Below are 16105 nucleotides of genomic sequence, written 5' to 3' on the forward strand. Positions count from 1 at the left end.
CTTAAAGGCACTGATGGGAACCCTTCAAGCTTGTGTGCAATCTCATATTGTCCATGGGGACTGGTAGAGAAAACTCCATATGTATGAATTTAAGCTTGACTATTACTATTACCTCGAGAATAAGGCATAATGAATAGGAATAGAGAAATGCTAGAATCTATATAAGTTTCTTAGAGATAATATCTACTATAGAATCTGAAATATGAAAGAAGGGAAACATTTCATAAAGGCCTTGTAACCTCTCAAAGAAAAGTACAAACATCCCTGTACCATTCTGCAAGTCTCTTCTAGACATAACTTTGTAGACATCCTATGACACTTAAACCTTGTGCTCTAATACCAAGTTTATCATGACTCAGGACTACCTCTAGTTGTAACATGGTACTTAGTACTACAAGTGATCCCAAGATAACCCATGGTACAAGCATATTACATGATCAACTGATTTAAAATATATGTAGAAGATAAACTGACTGAGTGGAAGCATAATCATGAGATAAGTTATTTCAATTCATTACTATTCAAAGCTTACAACATTTTAATATGAAAAAAGGAAGTTAAACTACATACAATGACTCTAGCTGACCATGTATGAAGCCACTAATAATACTTACTATAGGTAGTATGGTTATGACCTCAAATCACCACTAATCAATATATAAATATAAGAAAATAAAATACAAGACTGTAACTAACTTGAGCCCTTGAGATAAGAGAACTCATCACTTATTGGCTAAATTTTGTGATACTTCTGACTATGATTATAATAATAAGCACCTGAATCTACATCACTTGAAAAATATAGGTAGAAAACATATGCGATCAGTAATTTGGAATATACTAAGTATGTGAGATATGCACTAGTCATGAAAATACTTAAAACATGCTTTGAAACTAAGGACATAAACTATTTGCTTAAATATTCCTATAAATTATAGTTGTACGTAAGAAATGTGATAGTCAAAAAAATTAGAGTATAAAATCAGGTTAAGTGAGGGTCATCTATGAATACTAGCCATAAATAGTGGGATGTGACTGATGTAATAATCAAGTAAATAAACTTGTACCTAGTGAACACTATACTGAATAAAATGATTACAAGGTCATGCATAATTTGGAACTAAAACATAATCTGGGGACTATGGGAGCTAACAATAACCTACATACCATAATCTAAGAAAACTGGGTTCTAACTTGTAACTTCAATTGGAACGGTGCCAGTACATTGCCAAGGATGCCAATACTGTCTTGTTTGGATCCACTAAATTGATGTCTTAAAGGACAAGGATATTAGTCCTCAGTTGGAAAGTGACCTCTTATAACCTATGGTAGTTCTATACTTTTGGAACTTTTTGACTTCTACTAAAGGTCTCAGCCCTCAACTGACGGGTTAGCCTTCGTCCCTACATTCATTCAGTGCTAGGTACTACTCCCAACTAAAATAACAGTGATAACTAGTATATGCTCAACGTGATAATTATTTTGAAAAACCAAAATAAGCATGATTTGGGATGCTCATAACCTATAAACTTGATGTATGCATGAATTTCTAGGCATCAGATATTCATAACCCAACATCTCTAATCATGATAATATTAACTGAACATTATGAGGAAATTCATAATACAAGATTAAAGCTCAACATCTTATCATAATAAGACAATTCATGATCTTCAACATGAAAAGATGCTACTCTTTTTGGAAAACATATACTCATGGTTTAGTTACAAGAATAAACTAAAGAAATCAAGGAAAATTCATATTTGACCCGTAACCCAATACTTGGAGGGGAATTTAAACTTGAGAATTGAGAAGTCTTAAAAAAATAGGTGCATCATTCATATTTGACCTAATGCTTTAAATTTGGAGTAATGTTATGTAAATCATGCATAGACATGAGTATAGGATGAATGATATAATATGAGCCTAAAAAATAATGAATAATCACTAAAACATGCTTATAAGTGAAAATTATATCATAGGTGATTGAATTTAAGCTTAGAGTAATAATTGGGTAAATGGCTAGTTATGATGATCATAAAATTCATAAGAAAAACAATAATTTTTGCATGAGGATGAAATGATATACTCGTTGAATACCTATATACCTGATTCTTGGACTTGAAGATGAAAAATCCAATTTCTAGCTTTGGAGAAGAGAAAATCACATGTTTGTTTGAGTATTTCATGTGTTGTGCTGAGAATAAGAGGTTTGGAGTTTTTTAGGCGTTATATTCAGGCTTAGGATAGCTTAAAAAATGCAGATTTGGGGTTATAAGAGTGGAAAAGGATTAAAAAAACTCTAAAAAACTATCTAGAAAACTCCTGGAAGCAGTCCGAACGACTCTGGCAATGACTTATTATGTATGGCATCAATTCGTTGCTTACATTATGGTGAGTAACCCAAACTTAGGCTGCTACTACCAAGACAACGAATCCCTCTGATGACCCATTGTATCTAACAACGAATCATTGTCACTGGGCATCTTTGATAGTGCTTCAGTAATTTAGCCATAACTTTTTACTCTGATATTGAATTAAGGTAAAACTTATGACATTGGAAACTAATTTAATCATAAATCGATTGGTGGGTCTTGAGCCTAAAATTTCTTAGTAACCCAAAATTTAAGCTCTTTTGAATCTAAATATAGTTATATTCTTGTAATACCCCATGTATGAAAGCCACTGTGTAGCATATGAGTCATTCCTTTGAGTCGTACATACAACATATGATTTGTATATAGTAAGTCATACCTATGGAAGTGTGGATTAGTTGAAGTCTGTTGTAGATATGAATTGACCCTAGAAATCATTAAAGCATGGTGCGAGTCGTATGAACTAAAGTCTTGAGTTCAACAGTATAGGTTCCCTAAGTTTCTTTCCAAGATATGAGTTATTATTTCACATTGTACAGACAGTTAATGAGTCATAAGTTGCTACTCATATGTTGACCAGTGTGTGCTATCTTTACCATTTCCAAGCGTACGAGTTGCTAGACCAACTTGTACCTTAACTATATGAGTTGTATGGTTGGCTCATGAAGACTAGCGACCAATTTCTGTAAAGTTTAGTTAAAGGTCCTTTTGGTCTTTTCCCTTTTTGTTACACACAAACCACGACCATATACCTAAGAGAGGATTTTTTTTACAAACTTTTTAGTAAATTAACAACACCTTTCTCCTCCAATCTTCAAGAACAACAAGATTAGGGTTTCTCTCCCCAAGTTATCTCGTAAGTCTCAAAGTTCAAGCTTTTTTAAGAAATTCAAGGTATGTGGGATTTTTGAACAAGGTTAATCTTCCATCCCTGTGCCTAAAAAGAATGATTATAATATTAAATTTAAATGTTTTGTTAGGGTTCATCCCTCAAATTCTCATATAAAGTATATCATTATCTTGTGATTTTAAGGCTAAAGATGCTTCAAGGATACATCTATTCATGTTTTGAACCTTAAGAATGGTATTGCGATTTGAATTTCATTACTTTGATTTGGACTTTAATGAAAGATTTCTATGTGGGTATTGAGCCCGGTATTTTGTCTTAATTGTTGTTAAAAAAAGTAAGAGTTTCAAGATTCAAGAAGAAGTATTAAATTTACAAGAAAGTTTAAGCCTTTTTATGTTCCATTCATAGGCATTATACCGTGATTCAAGAAAGTTTGAACTTTTGATCAGAAGATAAGAATGAAATCCACAACTTGTTCATTTTTATTATGATTAAAAGTAAAGAGAAGCATAACTGGTTTTTAATCTATAAAACCTTCTACTATTTTAAGCTGGATTTCTTAAGTATGAGCATAAATGTATTCTGGGAGTACAACTTAGCATCGAGAAGGGAATACGAATGTGCATATCATAAATTCCCGGAAACTACGAGCCACCATAGATTAAGCTTTTTCCAAAAATTGATGAGGTATAGTGATCACTTAACTTAAGGTTCTATTCCGATGGCAAGGGTAGAATAACACTCGCCAATATACGTAAGTCGTTCGACTAAATGCTAGATCACATGGTTTGTGTTTGTAAGATGAATCTCCCATAAGAAAGAACAAAAGTGAAGATTTTTAGAAACTAAGTTTTATGACGCACTAAGCTTATTCATATGCTTCAATACCCATGCTTTATGATCAAACATTTTTATTTTTACTCAAGTCCAGGGTGTGTCATTTAAATTTACCATGCATTGCTTGAAAGTATACATGTATATGCAGTCCTTTTTTACTTATGCATTCACCCCAACATACAAAATACATAGTAGAAGTACTGACCCGGATTTATGTCTATGTGTTACATTGTCTTATAATATAGATTCTAGTGTTCGTTTCCAGTAGCACAATTGACTATGGGCATCATCACCTACATATCGACATTTAGTGAGTCCTCCTAGTCCACAGATTCAGTCTAGCAGACTCATGTTTATGGTTGAAAATTATTTTAGATATTTGATTTTTTTTATTTCTGGGTTAGCTGGGGTCTGTCCTAGTGGATCTCTAGTTAGTAGTAGAGGATTGTCAGACTGTGTATGTTCTAAGTTCAAAGAGTTTGTTTAAGGTTTCCAAGGTTAAGGATTTACCTTACGATATGAAATTGTTAACTTTTAGTTTCTATATATGATAGTCCACTCTTTTTCATGTGATATCTAAGTTTAATAGATATCATGGGTTTTCTTTGGGATATTCGTAGTCTTAAGCACTGTGTGACATACAAGGTATTACAAAATTAGTATCAGATCCTAATGTTTATAATGTCCTAGGGAGTCAAATAAGTTGTGTTACGTAGAGTCATGATCATGAATGTGAAGTGCACCATATTTATGAGCAAGAGGTTGTAGAATGACTTTGAAATCATTATTTCTTTCATGATCTATCATGCTTACAGTTGTTTTTATTTTTCTTAACTCATGATTTTACATGACAAAATATGCCTCCTCATCGAGTCAATACACGTAGTAATGGTGACCATCTACACCTACACGCAGACCCTCTGAATGAGAAGATGTCTCATGCTAAATTTTAGGTTGCCTTTCAAGTGTTAGCCCAAGCTGCGAATGCCAATGTTCAGGGAAACCAATAGGCAACAGTTATACTTCAGCAAAATAGTAATCTTGGTATAACATAGATCTAGGACTTTATAAGGATAAATCCACCCGAGTTCCATGGGTCAAAGGTGGATGAGGATTCTCAACTCTTTATTGATGGGGTAAGAAAGATTAGTCAGATCATGCATGTTACTGAAGAGAAGAGTGTGCAGCTGGCATCCTATAGGCTGAAGGATATTGCTTATGATTGGGTCACTATGTAGAAGGATGATAGGGGTGAGAATATAACCCCTAAGAATTTGTAGGTATTTTAGAGTGAGGTTAATTCCCTGTGAGATAAGAGAGGCTAAAGTGCAGGAGTTCATGAACTTGAGGCAAGACTCTATGGCAGTGAAGGAGTACTGCCTTAAGTTCACTTAGTTAGCAAAGTAATGCCCCAGAGTTGTTATCTGATTCCAGATCCCATATGCGTAAGTTTGTTACTGGGTATGTGATTTGGTGGTCAAGGAATGTAGGACTGCCATGCTGATTGGAGATATGTATATTGCTCTATTTATGACTCATGCTCAATAGATTAAGGAAAAAAAGTTTAAGGAAAGAGAGGTCTAGAGAAGGAAGCCATTCATAGATTCATGGTAATTTATCAATGCCTATGCCATCCTCATACAGTGTCCCTTCACCCAGGACCAAGCAAGAGCAGTGGGGAATGACTTCAAATTCCAGGTCTCAGAATAGTGTAGTCAGGAGGCCAAGTTACCCAATATTTGCAAAGTATGACAAAATTCATCTTGGTGAGTGTTTGATATGCAAAAGGGGTTTTGATGGTTGTGGCAAGTTTGGCCATAGGATCAAGGAGTGTACATATGCTAAGAAAGAAAGTAGAGATGTTCATCCTCAAACTAAGGCTACTAATCCAGCAACCCATCTAAGTCACCCAATTTTCCAATAGGGAGCATCATCCAGTACCAGTGGCGGTTAGTGCTAGAATATTTTTTATGCCTTACCATCCCATCAGGAGTAGGAGAGTTCACCAAAATTCGTCCCTAGTACACTACATGCCTTTCACCTTGATGTATATGTGTTGTTATATGTGGGATTAAATTTCTATTATGTAACTCCTTTGGTTTCTATTAATTTTTGGGTAGGTCCTGAAAATCTCCCTAAGCCTTTCTTAATTTCTACCCTAGTAAGTGAGTCGATTGTTGCTAGGCGAGTATACAAGGAGTGTCCCACTATCATCCTCCATAAGATCATTAATAGTGTACCTAATAGAGCTAGTTATGGTAGATTTCAATGTTTTTATGGGTATAGATTGGCTTCATTCATGCTATGCATCAATAGATTGTCGCACCCACATGGTGAAGTTTAAGTTTCCTAGTGAGGCAGCTTTTGAGTGGGTGGGTAGTTAGGTGTCTCCCAAGGGTGATATCATCTCTTATCTTATAGCCACAAAGATGATATCATAGGGGTGTATCTACCATTTAGTCTGTGTCAAAGACACCAATTCTAAAGTCCTAACAGATCAATTAGTTTGGGTAGTAAAAAAGTTTCTAGAGGTTTTTCTCAAGGATCTGCTAGGGGTACCTCTAGATAGAGAAATAGAGTTCAGTGTTGATCTTCTTCCTTATAATCGGCCTTATATTCCTCCAAATCATATAGCACCGGCCAAACTTAAAGAGTTAAAGGAGTAACTTAAGAACCTCTTAGATAAAGGTTTCATCTGACCTAGTGTTTCTCCGTGGGGTGCTCTGGTCCTTTTTGTGCACAAGAAAGATGACACTCTTAGAATATGTATAGATTATAGACATCTAAACAAGATTACCATAAAGAACAAGTATCCCATTCCTAGAATCGATGATATATTCGATCAACTACAGGGTGCCTTGTTTTTTTGAAAGATTTACTTATGTCACGATACCATTAATTGAAAGTCAGGGAGTAGGACATCCAAAAAATATCTTTCGAAATAAGGCATGATCATTTTCAGTTTATGGTTATGTTATTTGGATTGAAAAATGCTCCTGTAGTCTTAATAGATTTGATGAACAGGGTCTTCAAACAGTACTTGAACATATTTTTCATTGTTCTTATAGATGACATACTAGTGTATTCCAGGAGTGAGAAGGAGCAGGAAATCCATTTAACAATAGTACTACAGAACCTCAAGGATCATTAGTTATATGCGAAATTTAGTAAATATGAATTTTTATTTGAGTTTGTTACCTTCTTGGGGCATATTATTTCAGGGGATGGTGTTCATGTAGATCCTCAGAAGACTAATATAGTGAAGCACTGGACAAGACCCATCACTCCATCCAATTAGGAGTTTTTTGGGTTTGGCTGGGTATTATAGAAGATTTGTTGAGGGGTTCCCCGCTATAACTGTACCATTAACTAAGATTACCCAAAAGAAAGTGAAGTTTATATGGTTGGATAAGTGTAAGAAGAGTTTCCAAGAGTTGAAGGATAGATTGGGTATTCCTGAAAGTGTCACCTATGAAGGGAATAATGAGATTTGGAAAGAAAGGGAAGCCAAGTCCGGTTTGATAGTTCGTATAAGGTAGTGAAGCGTGTAGGAGATGTTTCTTATGAATTGAACCTTCCATCAAAATTAGTTGTCGTTCACCCAGTGTTCTATGTTTTGATGCTTAAGAAGTGCATTGGAGACCCATCCTTAGTAGTTCCCCTAGAGAGTATTGGGGTCAAAGATAACTTGTCTTATGAGAAGATTCCCATGAGATTCTTGATAGCTAAGACTGAAGGCTAGGGAATGAAGAAATAACATCATTAAAGGTTCTGTGGAGAAACCAATTGGTTGAAGGGGCCACTTGGGAAGCTGAAGTAGACTTAATGACCAAGTATCTTTATCTCTTTTCTTCCAACTCACTTCCTACCAAAGGTAAACACCTAATCTCAACCAAAAATCTTTCTCTATGAGTCTGTTTAAGTATTTTTTTAGTCATATCTTATGTTATGTGTAATTGGATCCTTGTGATAAATATAAGTTTGGTGTAGAGCTGTTTATTCCAATCCAAATACTAGATGAATCACATTTGAGAATAAATGTTTCCAAGGGGAATATAATAATTCCCCATGTCTGAAATCCACTGTGCAACATTTGACTCATTCCCTTGAGTCGTACATATAATATATGAGTCATATATTGTTAGTTGAATCAATGGCAGTGTGGAGTATTTAAAGTCTATTGTTGATATGAGTTGACCCTAGAAATTGTCAAATATGGTATGAGTCGTATGAAGTGAAGTTGTGAGTTCAACAATATATGTTCCCTAAGTTTCTGCCAAAGATAAAATTTGTTGTTTCAAATCCTATAGACAAGTAATGAGTCGTAAGTTGCCACTCATATTTTGACCAACATATGCTATTACTTCGACTACAAAGCTTATGATTTACTAGTCTAACTTATACTTTAACTATTCGAGTCATAAGGTGACTCATGAAAACTGGAGACTAATTTCAATAAAGTTCAGTTAAAAGGCCTTTTGGTCTTTTCCCCTCTTATCACTCCTATCCCACTACCCTATACACAAGAGAGAAGTTATTTTGCTCATTTTTTCAGTAAATTAACAACACCTTTCACCTCCCATCTTCAAGAACAAAAAATTAGGATTTCTCTCTCCAAGTCATCTCTCAAGTATCAAAGTTAAATCTCTCTTCACAAGTCAAGTAATTCCACGTATATTGGGTTTTTTAACGAGGTTAATCGTCCATTCTTGTGTCAAAAAGCATGATTTTAATATTGAATTTACACATTTTATATTAGGTTTCATCCCTCAAATTCTCATGTATTGAAGTATATCAATGTCTTATAATTTTAAGGCTAAAGATGCTTGAAGGTTACATCTATTCATGTTTTGAACCTTAAGAATGATAATGTGATTTGAATTTCATTACTTCAATTTAGATTCTGATGAAAGATTTCTATGTGGGTATTGAGCCTGATATTTTGTCATACATGTTATTTAAGAAAGTAAGAGTTTCAAGATTCAAGAAGAAGCGTTAAGTTTACAAGAAAGTTTAAGCCCTTTAAAGTTCCATTCGCATACATCATACTATGATTCAAGAAAGCTTGATCTTTTGATCTCAAGATAAGACATGAAATTCACAACTTATTCATCTTTATTATGATTTAAAATAAAGAGAAGCATAACTAGTTTTTAATCAATAAACCCTTATGCTATTTTTAGGTGAATTTCTTAAGTATGAGCACATATGTATTCTTGGAGTAGTACTTAGTACAGAGAAGGGAATACGGATGAGCATATCCTAAATACCTGGAAACCAAAAGGCACCATAGGTGGAGCTTTTTCTAACTATGAATGAAGTATAGTGATCACTTAAGTTAAGATTCTATTCTGATCGCAACGGTAGAGTAGCTCTCCCAAACATATGTAAGACGTTGGACTCCCTGGTAGATCACATGGTGTATGTCGGTTAGAATAATCTCTCATAAGAAAGAATAAAAGTAAATATTTTAGAAATGAAGTGTTATGGCTCACTAAGCTTATTCATTTGCTTTTTACCCATGTTTTATGATCTTGCAGTACTTATTTTTACTCAAGTCAAACGTGAGTCATTTACACTTAGCATGCATTTTTTGAAAGTATACAAGTATATTTAGTCTTGTTTTACTTATGTATTCACCCCCACATACTCAGTACATTTTAGAATTAGAGACCCACATATATGTTTATGTGCTACATTTTCTCCTAATATAGGTTTTGGTTCTCGTTTCCTGCAGCACGATTGACTACGTGCATCATCACATGTATCCTGACATTTGGTGAGTCCTCATAGTCTGAGGACCAAGTTTACTAGACTCTTGTTTATTATTAAATGTTATTTTAGATCTTTGATTTTTGTTTATGATCGGGTCAGCTAGGGTCTATCCCAGTGGCTAGTTTGTTGTACAGGCTTGTCAGACTATGTACGTTCTAATTTCAAAGAGATTGTTTAAGGTTTCCAAGGTTAAAGATTTACCTCAAGATATGAAATTGTTTACTTTTTATTTCTATATATTTTAGTTCATCCTTTTAAATGTGAGATCTAAGTTGAATAGATATCATGGGGTAGCTTTGGGCTATTCGTAGTGTTGAGCACTGTGTGCCATCCAGGGGCTACTTCTGGGGCGTTACAATTCTTCACAGTAATTTAATTGCTAAGGAATGTTTTGACTTTTTTATAAGCTAGTAGATATTTAGGGCTTTAATATATGTCTAGATCACTTATAAAACTACCAAAACATGAGGTTTGACTTTGTATGAACTTAAATCATAGTTCAAATAATGGCTTGGATTTTTTTGGTGTTACACCAAACATCCTATAACATCAAACACCACAAATTAGAGCTCAAAATAATATAGAATCCAACATGTTGAACTAAAATGAAACATTGATCAAGCTAAGAGTACTAGTTTTTGAATTTGAACTTTAACATGATGTTTTGACTCCAAAATCATTATAAACACCCCTTGAACATTGCAAACACATAAATAAGAACTTAGATGCTCATTTATATCATGATTAACTCATTACACATAGGACAAGTCCTCAAAACTAAGCAAATTAAGGATGTATAAAATACTTAGGTGCAAAAATCCACCTAAGATCATCCAGTTTTGCTAAATGGATCTTCAAGACAAGGAATTCTGGAAAGGATTCTTGTTTGTCAATGTTATATAATACTTATGCTTCTATATTTTTATCAGTGTGTATCTTCAGAATATTGAATAATTTCTCTTCCATGATCATTCTAATCCAATTATACTTTCTACTAATAAACTTAGACATTAAATTAAAAGTAGAGTTCTTGGTGAGATAAATAACACTTTTATTATAACAAAATAAGATGAACCTTGATGGCCCAAAGTCAGGATGTTTCATAAATCCTTTCATCCAATGTAATTCTTAGGCACATTCAATAATAGTAATATATTAGATATGTGGTGGGTAGAGCTATGAATTTATGTAGTCTACATTACCAGGAATAGATCCCCTAGAAAGTTATCAAATAACTGAAAGTGGATCTTGAATTATAAAGATTACCTCCCGCATTAGATTCTATGTAGCAAACAAGTGAAGGCTTGTCAATACCAAAGCACAACTTCATGTCTACAGTAGCCTTCAAATGTCTTAGTATCCATTTTACTGGATGCCGGTGTCCTTTCTTGGATAAAAAGAATCCTGCTAATAGTAAAATGGCATGTAAAATATTTTATTTAGGACGAACCATACTATACATCAAAGTACATGTAACGCCCCGAGCCTGGTGCTTGGAATATTCATAGTGCTCATGACCCCGAAGGGCCACAAGCTAACCCATGATTGGTATCTGTACCTGTACACTACATAATATGACATAATAATGTAGAAACATGCACTGAAAGGCCATAAGGTGCAATACTAAACATGATTTGAATGATATAACATCTGTGTGGGGTAATAGAATACCCAAAACAAAACTTAACATACTGAAGTCTAAAATATGATAGTCTAGAAAGCCTCTAACCGACTAAACTATTTGAGTAAGAAGCTGATGGGACATGTCCTCAAATAACTCCAACTAATAAATTAATTAATGAGATAATAGGGAATAATTATATACTTAAAAGATGAGGACTCACTTCTAACTCTTTCTACAGATATTTGGAATCTACTATTACTATGGAGCTCGTGTCTTTGAACCTATGGTATAAGACACCATAGCATAAATGCGTCAGTACTTTAAATGTACTGGTATACATGTGAGGTAGGTTGAATATATGGGGTTCATATGCATGAACAATAATAATAACTGACTACTATCATGAGCATGAGAATACATGCATGAGATATAACAACTGACACTAATACTATTATAACATGATCACTGAATCTGAATATAACTGATAACCTGAGTGACTGTATCAGACAGTCCTAAATATGATAGAACTATCTGAGTTTCGTACAGTGTCTGAGTTAACCGTATCTAATAGTCTAGAATTTTAAAGAATTATCTGAGTCCTTTTTCTTAGACTGATACTGAGATTATGGGAGGTAGTCATCTAAGCGGCATGCCCCAAATGATGCATTATAGCTGAATTGGGGTCCAATCTATGCTCTGATAAGAAGGGTGCAATACTGCTCCACTGGTAAGAAATATGTGAGGGACCCTAATATAACAGGTAACTCTAGTGAGAATGGTGGGAATCCTCATAGAGAAGGCTAAGCCACCTCATCTACCCTCATATAGTAGGCTATGATGTCTCAACCTATGCTTGCTACATAGTTCTTGAATACAAGGATTGCTTCTAAGAATTACACCCTCAAAGAACAGGTGAGTTCCCATCCTTGTGTTCATTCGGTGCTAATTTTTACTCTTATCTAAATAGACACTGAACATGATTTACTGAGATGAACATAGATTGAGTTACTGAATTCTATTGACTTATAGAATACTACTGATATCTGACAACTGACTGAGTTCATGAGATCATGGAGATTTCCTAAGTCATAAGTCTGTCTAAAATCTAAGGATTCATAGCTTGACTCGGATTATTGTGGAAACATTACATGGCTCTAAGCACACAGCTAATATTTTTGGTACAAGTATCTCCAGGTCTCGATGGAAGGAAAACAGACCAAGCATAACTTACTTGAACAAATAACTAACATCACAATCTATAATACATTTATAGAAGCATTCCATCAAAACATGTGATAGGCATAACTTGTACATACATGGGGATTTCATGATATCTCACTAGTTGGGTATTGTTCCATCATCCAGGTATTTAATCAAACATAATTAATCATCATGATTCATCTCTAATTTCTTCATCTAGGTTTTATTCATAGTTTCACATGAAGATACATCAATACAAATAAATTCCACATAAAATTGATCACCCAACATAGATTTCAATTTAATTGATCATTCTCAACATGAAAAAAACAAACCCAACATGAAATTCATAGATAAATCCATAAACTTAAACATAGAAAAGAGATTCTTGGGCTTCATGGATGAAAAGAGTCCATGAATGAAGACTACGCATACCTTAGTTTGTGATTTTGTGAGGATTGCCGGTGAAAATTTCTTGGAATTAGATATTTTATGAAAATCCTAGCTTGTTCTTGAGAGGTTTTTGAGAGAAGAGAGAGTATTTTAGGTTAAAAGTGGTTGAATCGCGTGTTAAATGGCTTAAATAGGGGTGGGAAGTTGACCCTTTTAACCCTGGATACCTCATTTAATTTATATAAAATTTTCTCAAACTGAACCCCTGGTACGACGTAGTGCTATCGCACCGTGTCACAAGAATTTGACAATTGGGAAACTGAGGGATGGCGCGACGTGGAGCCATCGCGTTGCCCCTTCTTTGGTGAACTGGAACATTTGCGCGATGTAGAGGAAATCATGCTAAGACACTAGAAAAGGACTATTCTTAATTTTGTCCCTAGCGTGACACGCCATAATTGTAGACCCCTACTGGAATTTTTCAAATGCAATATCCTCTTGTGGCGCAGCACGCCACTAACTAATATGGCACTGTTTTATAACGGTAACTTAAAATAGTCATAACTTCTTACTCGATTATCGGATTTGGGAGAATCTCATATCGATGGAAAGCTTATTGAATTTCCCATATGAAAAATAGTGAAAATATTGAAAATTTCTCATGGAATAACCATCATTAAATTTAGTATATAATACTAGACATTCTTGAGATGAAATTTGCTAGGAAAAGTACGGGGTATTACAATATCTCCCCCTTAAGAACATTCATCCTCGAATGAGACTGATACTGAGAGGGTAGAAAAGGTAATTGACGTACATATATAACACGAATAACTGGAACATATCAAAGAAATCAGACGCAAACTCCTCCCACTCAACTGGCCCTGCATTATATACCCTCTCTAATATCCACTGCTTGAAACAAGTGAGAGTAATATCCTGTAACTGATATGTTGCTATCTTAGCACTCTCAACATTAGTTACCCCTATGATGTTTGTCACCTTCTGCACCTGATCTAGGAATTCCTGAGGATCCTCATCAACCTTAGACCTGAGGAATGATAGGGGATTCATTCGGGTGAAGTCCTGAATCCTACCTGTGGTTGAATTGGCCACTGGGTTGGCCAGAACAATAGCTATTCATTCATTCTAAGCAAAAACTGAGTTAGAAAGTCTAGTGAATGCGGCCCTAAACTCTGTATGAGAAACATGATCGCCCAAAGGATCTTCGGGCTGAGGGGCTGACTAATTTTCATTTCTTTTTTAGGAGGCATGTTTTGTAGAAGAAATGGAGAAATGGAGAAATGGATTAGACTGAGAGATTGACTTGATATTATGCTCACTGGCATGACATAAATATAGAAAGAGGGAAACTATTCCTAAAACATCTTATAGCCTCGTGTACATAAATGTGGTGTGCAATACACCAATGTATAAGACTCTACTAGATGTGGCTTTCAGACTTTGTAGGACTCTATTGAACCTTAGGTTCTGATACCAAGTTTGTAATGCCCCGATCCTGGTGCTAAGAATGCTACACAGTGCTCATGACCCCAAAGTATCATAAGCTAAACCATGACTGATATCTGTGCCTGTACACTATATAATCTGACATAATAATGTGGAAACATGCATTGAAAGGCCATAAAGTTCAATACTGAACATGATCTAAATAATATAACATATATGTGGGGTAATAGAATACCCAAAACAAAACTGAATATACTGAAGTCTGAAACATGATAGTCCACAAAGCCTTTAATTGACTGAACTTTTTGAGTAAGGAGCTGATGGGACATATCCCTAACTAACTCCAACTATTAAATTAATTAATGAGATAATAGGGAATAATCATGTCCTCAAAAGATGAAGACTCACTTCTAACTCTTTCTGCGGATATCTGGAATCTACTATTGCTCTTAAGCTCGTGTGTCTGAACCTATGGTATAAGACACCATAGAGAAAATATATCAGTACTTTGAATATACTGGTATGCATGTGAGGTAGGCTGAATGTATGGGGTTCATATGTATGAACAATAATAATAACTGACTACTATCATGAGCGTGAGAATAAATGCATGAGAAATAATAACTGACACTATTACTGTGATAACATGATTACTAAATCTGAATATAACTGATAATATGAGTGACTATATCTGACAGTCCTGAATTTGATGGAACTATCTGAGTTTGGTACTGTGTCTGAGTTGACTATATCTGACAGTCCTGAATTTTAAAGAACTATCTGAGTCCTTTTTCTAAGACTGATACTGAGACTGTAGGAGGTAGTCATCTAACCAACATGCCCCAAATAATGTATTATAGCGGAATTGGGGTCCAATCTATGCCCTAATTGGAAGGGTGTCAATACCACACCACTGGTAAGGACAATATGAGAGTGACCCTAATATAACAGGTAATTCTAGTGAGAATGGTGGGAACCCTCATATAACCGGCTAAGCCACCTCATCTACCCTCATATAGCAGGCTCTGATGTCTCAACATATTCTTGCTACATAGTTCTGGAATGTAAGAATTACTACTAAGAATCGTACCCTCATATAACAGGTAAGTTCGCATCCTTGGGTTTCTATTGGTGTTAGTTACTACTCAGATCTGATTAGAAACTGAACTTGATTTACTGAAATAAATATGGACTGTTTTACTGAATTCCATTGACTGATGGAATACTACTGATATATGGCAATTGACTGAGATAGTGAGATCATGGAGATTTCCTGAGTCATAAGGCTGTCTGAAATCTAAGGATTCATAGCTTAAATGAGAGTATCGTGGAAACATGACATGGCTCTTGGCACACAGCAAATATTTCTGGTACAAGTACCCCCAGGACTAGATGGAAGTAAAACTTACCAAGCATAACTTAGTTGAACACATAACTAACATTATAATCCATAATACATTCATAGAAGCATTCCATCAAAACATGTGATAGGCATAACTTGTACATACATGGGGATTTAATGATGTCACACTAGTTTGACATTTTTCCTTCATCTAGGCATTTAATCAAACATATCGTAGG

The sequence above is a fragment of the Capsicum annuum genome, chromosome 10 (assembly GCF_002878395.1).
Source record: "Capsicum annuum cultivar UCD-10X-F1 chromosome 10, UCD10Xv1.1, whole genome shotgun sequence".
NCBI lineage: Eukaryota > Viridiplantae > Streptophyta > Magnoliopsida > Solanales > Solanaceae > Capsicum > Capsicum annuum.